At 31.9% G+C, this 14,837-nt stretch overlaps 1 protein-coding gene across 10 annotated transcripts in view; it reads left to right on the forward strand.

Moving 5' to 3' along the window:
- Positions 1-14,837, forward strand: part of LOC150092750 (xylosyl- and glucuronyltransferase LARGE1-like) — a 676,688-nt gene that overhangs the window by 196,181 nt on the left and 465,670 nt on the right. For 9 of the 10 annotated variants that reach the window (XM_090414755.1, XM_090414753.1, XM_090414752.1 and 6 more), the window contains one exon: positions 11,484-11,566. The exons of the other annotated variant lie outside the window; for it this stretch is intronic. The gene's annotated coding sequence lies outside the window, so the exon portion shown is untranslated. The remainder of the gene's footprint in view (positions 1-11,483; positions 11,567-14,837) is intronic. 10 annotated transcript variants of the gene reach the window in all.

Genomic DNA, 14,837 nt, shown 5'->3' on the forward strand with positions numbered 1-14,837 from the left:
ATAACTAATTTCGATAACATGCATCAAACTTTAACATTGAATAGCGAAGGAGGAAAACCAACTAATATAATCCATACAGTTTGAGAAAATTCACCTAAAGAAAGAGAGAGATAGAGAGAGAGAGAGAGAGAGAGAATTTCAAAAAGAATATTTGCTTATTTACTGACGAAATGTTTTGATAAAGTAAACAGAAACTAGGAACACTTCATTAAATATTAAGCTTATTTTCTATCTAGTTGTATAGAACCGAATAGGAGAAACATGAACTTCGTGTTCAGAAAACTCTAAAGAAAGTAAACAGAAATATATTTATTGTTCGGAAGAAGGAATTCATAACTATCAACAGGAATGGTGGAAATTTTAATCATAACTTTCAGTTTAAATTCAGTCTTCTCCATCTTACGTATCAAATCCTCAAAGACCTTAAAATCAATCTCCGAAGTATTAAATGGTGCAAGGAAATATGCGCAAATAACAAATATTAGAGCAAATGTCAGAATCAAAAGAAATATGAGGGCATAATAAGGTTATAGAATTATATTAGTAACATCAATACATTAAATGTAACAAAATATTTTTAATTAATCGATAGTAATAACGAAAATAGGAAAGAAATATTTGCCAATGATTAGACTTTGCTATTCTCATTACAAAAGGACTTAAGATGAAATTTCATCGGCAAATAAACACACACGCACGCACACGCGCGCGTAGATATAGTTACTGAAATCGAAGGGACAGCTGTAATTTAACGAAACTGTGTTATTAAAATAAAATAAATGAAATACAAAACGAAAAGAAAGAAGGAGATGACTTGAGACAGTGAACAGAACATGAAAATACAGTAATATCAATGGAAAATGACAATGATGCAAAGCACATCTTTGTCATTTGATACAGTACATCAGAGCATGTTATGTTCTATCCATCCCTTCCGTTTTTCGCGTTTTAAGAAATAATGGTGCTTACCAATGTAAAATCTGAAGAACAATCGAGGAACAATCTGTGGTTGGTTCTGCGTAAGATATTGTACAAAGATACAGTACGATATGTCTTAGAGGAGTTAAGATTATTACAATTCTGCTTATTGCCATCACGCATATTTACAAAGATATCACATATTTCATAGAATCATGTTAAAATACGATATTTTTGTCATGATGAAGAACATTTATTCACACTTCATATGTTTACTTAATTTATTCATATTATTTACTCTTGCAGAAATTTTCATATCGATGAAATTGATATACTCAATCTGAGGTTAATGTATTATGCCTGTTAATTGTGCGTGTTCACTGACCAGTTTATATATTTTTGTTTTATATGTTTTGTCTATATGTTTTATATGAGATTGGCTAAAGTACCTCTAGCATAAAAATCTCTAAAGGTTCGAATTTCTTCCTAGACTGGATTCAAATCAAGGTCTTTTCAACCGGATGATAAATATTGCATTGTTTTCAGAATGATAGATTGAGGCACTTTATGGTAGGAAACTGGAAGTGTTCACAAGGTTGTTGAGGCAGCGCATTTGCTTTGTATCTTTTAAGCATGGTATGCATGCACAGGTAGAATTCTTTATTTACCTGAGCATGAACGGAGCATAATGCATGGAACAAACCCTATTAGAATAGATATATTTTAAATTATGGAATTCATGTATAGAAGGTTCAGCTTCACAATTCGCCTAATTCTCGCTCCACCCATTAAATGAATGTTATCTGGTAATTATACGTATTTACAGTGGGAAGAATTCGCCGTCTTCGTATGAAACCGAATAACTCACTTTCAATTGAAAAAATCTTATAAATTTTCGCTTCATGACGAGATTCGAACTCGGATCTTTCCGACTTAGAAACACAGGGCTTGATCTAGTACGTCAATGAAAACAGCCCTGAATGCTTCCATTCATTTTATTTTATATCCAGCTGTAGATTAATCTCACATAGTATTACAATACTGTACATTGTTGTTACACACGACACACACACGAGAGATTTAAAAGAAAAGAAAAACAAAGATGCAAGAGGAAGGAAACAGGCGGGATACAAAAATGTTTCAAAACTCATCATTTTGAGAAGAGATCACGAGATGTCGTCAGTTGTAGTTTTTCTTCTCTCTCTCTCTCGAAAAATAGTGATGAATAAAAGAACAGGAATAAAAAAGGTGATAAAATTATACAAAATTTATTCAACGTGGAAGTTACCATAATTTACCGCAGACGTCGTAGTGGACAATTTACTATACATCGCTACTAAACACATAACGACGTCATTCTCTTATCATAAATGCATATTACTTTTTTTTTAGCTTTCATCTTGCTTGAATGCCTGCTGGTAATTTTGCTTGCGAGTTCTTGCGGTAAAATTCAAATAGTTCAGCAAGTTTTCCATCGTGCATTCTTCAGATATTTATATAACACTTAATTAGAGACAGTTTGTTCCAACTTTAGACAAACAAACATAGAATAGTATTTTGCATAATTTTACATAATAAGTAGAAAAATCACCCCCTTATGTAGTTGTAAACTCAATTAATGTCTTTACAAGAAATTTGATTCGCTAATAACTTTCGAGTTGCAGTTCTATTTCATTTTCAGAATTATTTCAATTCAGAATTGGTCATAGATGCGTTACAGAGATATTTTGAATAGAAAGTGTACGTTTGTATGTTTATAATTAATAAATTACGTGGCAAGATTATTTATACTTTATATTCATTCATTCTTCCACTTGGAAGAATGAATGAATTATAAAGTACTAAAAGTGGTTAAGTACTAAAGAGGTGTTAAGGTATTTAAATCCTAAATAGGTGTTATAATATTAAATATAAATAACTGCGTTATTTATGAATTACTACCATTCTATTTAAATTTAAAAAAAAGAGGAAGACATGAAACCAAAAGTTTTTTTAGCCATTCTCGTAATTGAGAAACTATATCACTACTGCTACTACTACTATTACAAAATGGCACCTCCAAGGAGTCCAAGGAAGGGCACTCCACTCTACAGCTCTCCATCTTCATTGCTTAATCTTCCAACAATGTAATCTATATAATTATGTGTATATAAACATAGCTTCCCAAATTTAATATCTTACATTAATTGGGTTAAATACATGAGGAATAAACAGTTCATTGTTCAGATCTTGTTTTGCTTGTTATTTGCTAACAACAGAAAGGTATAATTTCTGAAAATTATTAAGAGAATACTATGTCTGGTGTCTTTTAAGAAGTTTTTTTTCTCTTCCAGAACTAATGTTATCTTTTTGTATTAGCATTGTAATTAACAAATCATAGGCCTTTTCTGGAATTTATTCTCAAACTTCTGCCATCATGGTATAATTTCTGAAAATTATTAAGAGAATACTATGTCTGGTGTCTTTTAAGAAGTTTTTTTTCTCTTCCAGAACTAATGTTATCTTTTTGTATTAGCATTGTAATTAACAAATCATAGGCCTTTTCTGGAATTTATTCTCAAACTTCTGCCATCTTTTAAACATGAATCAACATTATAAATTTCGATATCTTCTACTCCTTTAAGTATACCCCTTTCCTATATTTAGCAGCCATCATTAATTTATTTGATATAGAAGTCGTTATGCTATTTATACGTATATACTTTTACGCTATATAAAGCATGAAAAGTATAATGCAATTTATAATCTCTCATAATTTTTCCAGCATAATTATCAACACTTCTAGAATACATCCTAAAACATCTTTCACGTTTCTTGAAACATCTTAATCCTGTGGCACATATTATAAGATAATTAGGTATCAACTGCTTAAAGAAAGTAAAGCTAAGAAGGATATGACAGAAGGAATGGAATAATGATGAAAAGATGAATTTAAGAAATAAGAGGAATAAAATAAAGGGATATAAGAAATGAATAAATGTGAAGTTGGTCTGGTGGCATTAAGGCTGAAACAATTATCGTAGTATGTCAGTTAATCCAAAATGGATGGCTTTACCTCGATGTTAAAAGATTCTTGTGCGTTAGAGAGCCCCTAGTTAAGTTTTTATTTTATTTATTTATTTTTTTGTATATTCGAACGTGTTCAGATTTTTTACATGTATTTTTACAATCTTATAATAATATAAAACTTAATTTTTGATTCGTTGTTATTCCTTCATTTTTATTACTGATATACCCCCCCCCCCAACTCTATATACACAAAACATTCTAATATGCTAAAATTATACTATTAGTTATATGTTAATTTAATTTTATACTTACACTTCAAGATTCCAGAGAGTAGAAATTCGTGTTTTCAGGGCCCAGTATGTTTTCTAAATTAACTCTACCTTAAGGATAAAATTATAATAAAATCAGTGTAGGTATTTAGCAGTGAATGTTACTCTTTCACTTCTAAAAATTGTAATTATTTTAAACTGTTGTGAAAGAAGGTTACAGTAAACTGATTTTCCTACTGGTAAAAACTGCAGTCTATCTATTGTACTTTTATACAATTAGTAGTAACTAAAGTTAAATAATTTGTGCAAATGCTGCATCAGTCATTTTGTGGACAGTACGAAGATTTTCCCCAATATACTTGTCTACAAATACATATCATCCAAACTTTTTTTTAAAAAAAAAAAGGGAAACGAATTGTGAAAACGGTTAACGGTTTTACTGGGGTAAGACGTAGAGACTATCATATGCATACAAAATTGTAATACTAGAAGACAAGTTATAAGCTCTTTTTGATTCTTTATTTAATACAGACTAGCTGATTTTGTCATGTGCCTGATATAATAATAATAATATTTTTTTTTATTCTCATAATTGATACACAGTCAAAACAAGATATCATTTAAATGACAATTTGACTGGTGATTCAGAACAATTCAGATTCTACCAAGAATCTAAGAATAGTCCGTCAGGTAGCGTCGTAAAATATAGACTGGTCCAAGTAAAGCTGTTTTTTGTAAGTCATATGGAATCACTTTGTGGATGTTTAATATTGCTGTAAATAGTTGGATAGCTTCTTTGAAGTTGCACCTAGTGCACTGATAACTATTGGGTGTGTTTAAGCCACAACCGACCAACTTCGATTGCCAGATCTCGATATTTAGTAACTTTTTTCCAGTTCTTTGTTGTTAATGTTGTTATCACTGGATACTGCGATATCAATAATCCAAACCTGTCGATGTTCGCTAATTGTGATGTCAGGTCTGTTGTCTTCCAAATGCCGATCAGTTTGTATTCTCAAGTCCCAGAGAATTTTTGCTGTTTCGTTTTCCGGTACCGTCTCTATTTTATGCTGTCACCAGTTATCAGAAGTAGGAAAACTATATTTTTTGCATACATATCAATAAATTATTTTGGCCACTTGATCATGACGGTATTTATAGTCAATTGGAGCTATCTTGCTGCAGGCTCTCATCTTTCTGTTCGCATAATCTGCATTTTCTGTTATTATTAATATTCAAATTTTTTTATTTGATTGCATTAGTTTGTAATGCCTGTTCTTAAGCTGCTAGAATAAATCCTTCTGTTTCTTTTTTAATGTATCCATATTGTAGCCATTGCCACGTCTTGTTCACGTCAATTTTATCCTCAGTATCTCGAAGAAATTGGCCATGCAAAGGTTTATTTTTCTAGCCCACATATCTGTTATTTTGTTGTTCCTTTTTATAATCGGATTCGTTTTCTGTTGCTTTTAGAATTATTATTATTATTATACTTTTTTATAAGTTAGATAGGGCTAAATGGCCTCGCCACGGGAATAAAAAGGCGTTAGCTGATTTTTTTTTTTTTTTTTTATACACTCAAAGCATCGTCTAAATCTGAACTGTATTCTTAAAGTAGCATTAATTAAAAGAGAGGTCAAATTAATACACAATTTTACTTCCTTTATGTTGAAGGGCGTGGCTACTAGTAGAATGAACAACTTTAGAATGTATAAAGTATTGGAATTCTGTCTAGAAGAAAATTATTTGTAGCAATGGCACAGCAAAGTTTATTTTAACAGATATCTTATTTACTTTTATTTCGTTTTAAACAAGAATTCCTGATAAATTATTTTGAAATTTCACTCAGTTTATCACACCAGTGATATAAGAGTTCCGAATTAGTATTTACCGTCTTCCTTTGTCCATTCATCATTATCAAAATATTTCCTTTTGTCGTTTATCTTGCATGCCGCAAGGTCTGTAATTACGTACGGTTTTGAATTTCTCCGCTTCGAGGCGAACAATCGGAAAATTTTCGACGGAAGATAAAAAGGAAAATAATCTCAGCATTTTCGTGAATATGATGCATAGCTTTCTAAACGTAATTCTTAAGTTATTAGAGCGATATTCACGGTGAAGTATTTATCATCTCCTTACTAGGTTATGGCTTGTATTTCCGGAAAGTGAAATGAGTGGAGCAATAGGAAGTGTGAAAGCATACTTAATCACTAATTCTAGTAGATAGAGGAAGAGAATTAGATTTTTACATTAATTTATTTTGATAAGTAGCGGCAATTTTTCTTTCGTTCTTTTATTTTTCTATTTCTATCTCAGAGAAAACGGAAGAAACAGAAGTTTGAACAGCAGAATGAAGTCATCAAGATATGCATCTTTTTTAGCAGTCGTTGTGCGGGGGAACAAGTAAAAAGTGCGTTCATATGTCGCGGTAATTTATTCCAATCAATATCAGCTTAAGTGGGCTGGGATGGTCTGTAAGCGATAGAAAAATGAGGTCTCCACGGAGATAATGTTCTCTCTCTAGGATCGATAAGTGCGCCACCTAATTACAAGTCGGAGATTGTGTGTTATCTTGTTACATATGAAAGACAACTGTAACCGATGCGCAGCATTTAGGCGAGCGGCAGCAAACGACAAAAACACGGCATATCAGTGGGGTAAGATGACATCTGAAACTTTGGGAGCTATAATTCTTTCTTTCTCTCTCCCGAAGAACGGAAGAGCTAACATTTTCTTCAAAGACAACGTGATTAGATAATAGAAAAAGTGAAGGGTGTTGGACAGCCCGTATTCAAATTGACAATGGGGTTGTCTCTGTGTGGATGTTGATATTCCACTTGGCTAAACTGGGGCTAGAAGAGAGCAAACAGAGACGTTGATAGTTCTCTGCGCTATCTTTAATCAACGGCTATGAAGGATAAGGCGCGCCTGAAATTTTTTTTTTTTTTACAGCAGGGATTTTAGCTATTAGGAAAATTCCTAAATAATGGCATTAACTATGAAAGCTTACTGATCAAGTTAGTTTCAATAATGGAATGGATTGCTACTCTTCAGCGAGCTAAATAAATTCTTTAGCCGTGATGAGATTGAATAATATTTGTATGTGATGTAATGTCCACGAATATGTAAACATGTTTGATTTAATGTAGTTGCATTATCTAAGTTTAGTAGTTAATACAAGGCAGGACCTGGAAAAAAAAATCGAAATCAAAGAGTAGAGTCGCTTTAAAGCGTTACGTAACTCCCTTATCGAGGCAGCTTTAATAAAAGTGGTATAGACTTAAAGAAATAATATTTTTATAGGTAGGTTTCTATTTCTAATCTTTAAAAACAAATAGCGAAATAAAATAATAATTTCTCAAAAATATTTATGCAATTAAACGTATAGCTGTGCTTAGGGAAGCTAGTAATTCCGGAGATCACCCACTTACATGCAATATTTATGCTAAAACCACTATCGCTTAACTAAAAAAAAAAATTCTAAATCCTATTTATTAATGTTCTTTTACTTTGTTCTTAATTATTATACTTTACTTTGGTTAGTGCCCTCCACAGCTTATTTTTGATATCATCTGAGCGTAGCATGCCCCTTTGTATACTCTGCATAGAAGTCCTCCTGACTGTCCACAGGATTAGTACTTAAGTCAAGCAAATCATAACTCCTCTCTGTTTTGTATACATTCTATTATAGGAAAACGGCATTATTTTCTGAAGGATATGTCACTTAACTTCCGATATAGTATGATTTCTTCTTTCACATTGTAAATGAATCATCAAGGATTCACTTTGTCATTGATAAAGCGATTAAGAAATTTGTCCTTGAGCTAAATCAGACACTTATTAAAGATGAACGTCTAATTTGACATTTATCTTTAATAAATTTCATTGTTCCCTAAAGAGAGAAATAATTCCATCCTTGATTTTCATTATTTCTTGCTTTTTTCTATAATCGCTTGAAATTGCAGATCTCATGTCACAGATTATTTTTTCTATCTCGATTTCATCGAGGATTTTTTTGAGGATTTATTTATTTATTTTATTTTTTTCTAAAAAAAAAGTTTTTTTTAAATAAAAATAGTACCTATATAACAGAAAGGCTAGATTCGTGACGAATTTGATGCATAAATAGTGGTCAATTTTGACTTGTTTCCAGATGATGAAGGTTGAAATATTTGAAAAGTGGACTGCAACTTTATTTTATTTTTTATATTTTTTTGGTCAGTAGATGATTTTTATTGTATGAAACCCGTATGAAACCATTGCATTGTTTTATGAGAACCTGAACTATAAAATGTTTCGTTTCTAGTAAAGTATTTAATAACATTTATATTATTTTCTAGGATTTTATTTTCTTTCAATGCCTGGCCGAGGTGAATCTTGTAAGGAAATGTATCTTCTCCCAGTGTTCGGGTCATTAATGTACTGTTGATTCCTCTTTCAGCAGAAAATCATCTTGCAGGAACAAGGTGATTCACCTGCATACAGCCTCATTAGTTTTAAGGAACACGAACATCAATACGAAATCCTCAATATTCGTTATTCATGTTTTGTAGCAAGTCTGAACTTTTCGTATTTCCCATTAACAAGTTGTTTTCCGTTTTTTAAGAAGGGACTATGTATACTTTGAATGCTCCTTACAAAAGTCTCTACAGTAACTTTGCTGCAATATGGAGATGTAATAAACAAAGATGTGATGCCCAGTGTTGATCTTTTACAATATTCTTCACATCTGCCAGGAAAAGAAAACAGCCGAAACATCCGAGTACGAAGAATCTTTAAATGCATACATAATTATATTACTAACTCTCCAAAATTAAACATGAAAGTGCAATACTTCAAAGAGTGAGTGCAATAAAAAGTGTCATATTTAATTAGCATGATCAAATATAGCACGTTTTTATTATTCACCTTTTCAGGAACTGCTGCATTCGATGTACAGTAACTTACTTTATCTAAATACGTAGAAGTCAACATTTTTGCATTTACAAAGAAAAAATTCAAAAGATTTAATTTGCTTTTAGTAAACACGTTCTTAAATGCATTAAAGATTAAAAAAAATACACTTTTAGTTCGTAAACAGTTAGCTCTGCAACTGATGAAAGAAAGAAAATTATGTTTTTTAGCTATTTTATTTGATAAATTGCGATGTTTTGTTTCGATTTCAGATTAATTACTTTAGGAAAACAAAGTATAAAGATCAGTTATTAGTAACTCTCTTTATGTTTTGCGAATATGAAGATGAAATCTTGGATAGAATTCACATCACCGCTGATTGACTAGATGGACAGCGTTTCCACTCTCCAACAATAGGCCGACACGGTTCGAATCCCAATTCGAGCATAAATGTGAATTTCTTTAGTTGACAGATGAATTTCATCACTCATTGGAAACTTGCAATTGCCATAAAAAAGTTGCATGTTTAGTTCCATCTTTATTAATTCTTTCTAGTAAGCAAATATTGGCAGTGTATTACACGGGCATCTTACGTTAGAATGCTGTTTTAGGTTGGGATGTTAATAAGCACTCTGTAGCAGCTTTATATGCTAAATTTAGTAATCATCATATCCGCTTTTTTAATAGGCTATGTTTATTGTCTGTATAGTCAACGCGTGACATATTACAAACTAACAATTTACATATGGTTATTGTAATGCAGTGATAAGGAGTCTGCCTACCGCTACTTGGAAGCTGAAGAAATCGGAGGAAGTAGAACCAACACATAGGAATGATAGCGTGTATTTAAATACTCTGCTTCAGATGACCCATTTTGCGTTGACTTACAAAAACTCAGCATTATTTGTAAACCTTTAATTTAGCAGTTGTACTATCCTACAGATGTAAGTTTTCTTGTGTGTGTGTGTGTGTGTGTGTGTGTGTTTTCAAGGTGAACTTAGTTTTTATTTCAATTAAAGTTTGCAGAGTAATGATATTAAAATGAAATTAATTATAATTTCAGCATTATTCAACTAATGTAACAATATTCTGTCATTAGTAATGTTACTTCGCTAACATTACTCTATTTTTTTTTCTTTTTATTCTTCAGTTTTGCTTGCTGGATTTTCTATTCTTTTTTATGAATGCTTTTCAAATTCGTTCACAAAATCAAACATGAAAAAAGCGAATAATGCTTTATGTTTCAATATGTGCTGTGTGTCAAAGAAGTGTTTTTTATTGTTTAGATCAATTAATTATGTGGTCTAATATCTAATATGGTTGATTATCTCCTTTTTTGAGCTAATTGCGGACGCTTAACATTTCAAATAGCGCCTAATTCAAATAATCATATGCTCAGTGATTGAGGCAATTATCGTTTCCTAAAACTTTAAAGTGGGCTCAGTATTTAATTAAGTATTTTAAAATTAAATTTAAATTAGTATGGATTTAAAACCGCATTGAAAATATTTTTATTCTTGCTTATCAGTTTAGAACTTAATATCACATTATTATCAGTTAACGGCTCTTCTAATAATTACAATGTTCCTTGAAAATACTTGCGATCATTCAACAGTGCACTTTGATTTTCCTTATTTCTTACACACGCACCTCAAATTGTTGTGCTATTATTCTCGTAACTACATATAAGTATCCTTGCAAACACAGCATCTGGCAAGTTAGCTTCTATTGATAAAGCGTTTGTCCCTGAGACTTGTGAAGGATAATTACTAATGCCGTGATTGCTGAGTTATGTTCACTTGCACATATACTTGACTGTGCATTTATACTGTGAGCATCATTTCGAAGCTCTCTATGGGAAAACGAACTTGCTGAAAACAAATGATTAACGTAGATTCGGTTTAAGGTAAATAGGAATTTTTTGTTACAGCTCAAATAGATTAAAAAAGGTTACAATATAGTGTGTGTGTGTGTGTGTGTGTGTGTGTGTGTGTGTGTTAGAGAGAGAGAGAGAGAGAGAGAGAGAGAACGTATTTGATGGACTTTACCGGTAACAAGCTGCTGAATTATCGTAGCTCTCTCAATATAGGGCTACTTTATTTTACATGATACGAAGTTTAATTTCATACTTAATGATATTCGTATTCCAGTTTAGCTTGCGCAGACTCAGTATGAGTTTTGTTTGTTTCTTTTTTATTTATTAGTTTTCTCTTTCTGAACAGTCGATAATATTCGCTAGTTCTTCAAAATTTGTTAACTGGAAACATTTAGCCGAAGTATATTGTTGTTTAATCTATTATAAAAATTAACAAGCATGAAATTAGCAAGTTATTCTTCCAATAAAATGTGCTCATTGAGATAAACCTTAGAATTTGTTTTTGTGTTTTTATCTAGGATCTAAGTACAGAATATCTACGAAATTTGAACTGGGAAAAGAATAAATTTTTCGACTAGAACACCGAATGTAACATGTAATGGTAAGGAGTTACAGAATTAGTTTTTGATTTTAAAAAATGAAATATAAATAGAATATTTTAAGAACAACAACTAAAACGTATAGTAATTATCTCTGACTTTGCTTATAATAGCCTAAAATACTCTCTTAAACTACTTAAATATATTCTAATTAGAAGAAAAGAAAGAAAAAATGATAATTTGTGATTAGCCTATTGCAAACTACAGAAAATGTTACTGGCATGTAGAATAAATAATATTCGTCAAATAGTGTTATAATCATTGAAAGTTTCAAAGGTGAAAAAAAATTAAAAATTTTCATCTCACATCTTATAAAACTGTGATGCATCTTCATAATGTCTACAGGGACCAATGAACGGCCGCACTGCTCATAATTGTTCTACATCAGGACCAGTATAAAACTAGCAATGGATTTCAATCCATTGCTAGTTTTATGAGACGCTTTACTGTGGGATGGTCATGAAATATTTCGAGTGTTTTTTACCTATAACTTTTGTTTTAAAATATTCTATAACATTATGTGCACTGGTCACAGATTTAATATATCATAAAAGGTGTAGGAAATAGTTTTCGGGGAGCGTAAAACAAGAGGTTATATTTGAAAGAGGTAAAATACTCTTGAGCTGAAGTACTTGACAGTTATATTTGGACTGCGTCCATTGTTAAAATGTCTTCAGTGCCATTTCTCAAGAGCAGTGTAACTTTTTATTACACTTTTTGTGGTTTAAAGCATTGAAAAATTTTAAGCTTAATGTGCTTATGCCGAAATACAATTTCTTTTGAGGTACAAACTTTTTTATTGTACCACAAAACTGCAAGTTATTGATTAGAACTGTAATTTTAGGAGCCAGGAGTCGTGGTGATGTCTCTCTCTCAGTGTATATTGTGGGGAGATAGCACAAAGGGTCCGTTTTGCAATTATTAATTGTGTTAAGCGATATTGAGAGATAGAATATAGTTTGATTGAATCCCTGAAGAAGTGTTATTGGCACTTTTTAAGTCAAAGCTTGAAATAATCTCCCCCCTTTCTTCTTCTAAATATTTATCTGGAAGAAGCAAGATTCAGAAAGTGTGAGAAGGAGAAAATCGTTAGTCTGTTACCAAGACATAATAATTCCAAATTAAGATGGGATATGATGACAAACGATTTGATGTAGGCTGTGTACAGCACAAGGAATAGTTGCGATTTTTTTTTTTTTTTGCGATATGTGGAGTAGGTTTGAGGGAAGCCTAGATTTATATAAGAGGAATGGGCCCCGCATTTGAATGCATCTGATTATTTATTTCTTTAGCGTATGACATAATAAAAAAGACACATGACATTGAAATATATAATACATATTTGTGTAGACAATATAAATGACACAGGTAGTGTATATGTACAAATAACTAGTAAAGATATAAAATTCAGATAAAAAAGTCACTAAGGTTACCAGGGTAGGCTCTTATGCTACAGTCCTCCACAATATGCCGGATGGTTTGGTTCGTGACCCCACGGTCACATTGGGGCGTAGTTGATCTTCCTCACTTGTGTCAGCTGTCTGCGCAGATACCATGTCCTGTGCGTATCCTATTTGAGTGGAAGCTCAATCCCTTTCGGATTTTAGTTGGGAAGGATATATTCGTTTAAGTCCGGAATGAGTGTGGTATTTGGAGTCAGGTGAAATTATTTATTGATACAAGACCTAATGCCAGCATTGACTAGATCATGGTAATAATATATTCGAGATGTTCAGAAGCTATGCTTAAGAACGACAAGTTATGCAACTATGTTAATAATACGAACGTGCATAATCCCTTCCCTTCTTATTCGTCCCTTTGTAGATTCCCCTAATGAGGGGTTTACGACGAATTAATGCAGCCAGCTCGTCACTCCTTTGGTGCGTCCTCTAAGGGCAAGTATTCATGACTGTAGATCCGTGTGTGTGTTCACGGGGCCGATTTGCCTGTTCTGGGGGACGAAACACTCGAGTTTTCGGGTGAAAAAAACTCCCTACTTCAGTATGAGACCGACTAACTCTCCTTTAGCCGAAAGACCAGATAGAGGTTCCTCGCGTCACTGACTGGAATCGAACCCAGGTCTTTCCGACCAAAGGACTTCGTGTATACTGACTGGGCTACGGAGGCTCTGTTCCTAATCATGTTGTTATGAAAGGATACTAGTGTGCTCGTCCGATAACAGTTTCAGATAACAGTTTCAGAATTGGATAACAGTTTCAGAATTCTTTTTCAATATGAATTTTCTTTTGGAATCTCCAATATTTGCATTCCTTTGGTTCCTTTCTATTTTTATAATATTCTCATAGAGTTCCTATCTCACCTTACAGTATTCTCATATGGAATTTATTTCCATTTTTATTGTTATTCTCATATGGAATTTCTTCATATTCTTATAGTATTATCATAAATTGGTTTTTATTCTATTCTCTTCTGTTTTCATAGAATTTCTATGAATTTCTTTTTTTACACCAATCCGGAACGTTCTGGTAGAATTTCTTTTTATTTCCATAGTATTTTCAGATAATTTTTTCTATTCTTCCTGTAGACAAGCAGACAGAGCAGCAGAGAGGAATGTAGCATTCACAATGGATAAGATTATCTTCAAGAAACCAGCTGTCTAGTGCTTAGCGTTCATGAATCTTTTGGAATAAAAAAACTGTTTGTCGGGAAAATGGGAAAATGAAAGATAGTCTTCCCTTATACAGTTTCCCCTTGCAATGATCTAATTTTATTATTTATATATACATTTTTGTAGTATATTGCATGCGTATGTATATACATGCATACATCTAATATAAAGATAAGATAATAAAAATAAACATAAAATATAGTATATCGTAAACCTATTAGAGATAGTTTGTGCGTGATAAATACTAACTAAAATTTGACCAAAATATTTGAATTAAGAAGAAAAATACTTCCTTTTATCATATTAAATAATAACAATAAAATTATTTTATTAAATCTAATAGTTATAATTTCGCACTTATTAAAAATGCATGCATTTTTTTATTTGAATTATAATTCAAAACATTGCAGAATGCGAATAATAAAAATATAAACTTAATGACCGGTGAAATGAGAAATTAGAATTAAAGAAGATAAGATTCGGAAAGAACACACACACACACACACACACACACACACACACACACACACACACACACACACACACACACACACACACACACACACACACACACACACACACGTGGTAGAATGAAAGAAAATTAGAAAATTACAAAAGAAAAACAGATTTGAAGGACTACTTAA

Source organism: Typopeltis vanoorti, chromosome 25 (assembly GCF_054136105.1).
Source record: "Typopeltis vanoorti isolate ZY-2024b chromosome 25, IOZ_Tvanoo_1.0, whole genome shotgun sequence".
In the NCBI taxonomy this organism is placed as follows: Eukaryota; Metazoa; Arthropoda; class Arachnida; order Uropygi; family Thelyphonidae; genus Typopeltis; species Typopeltis vanoorti.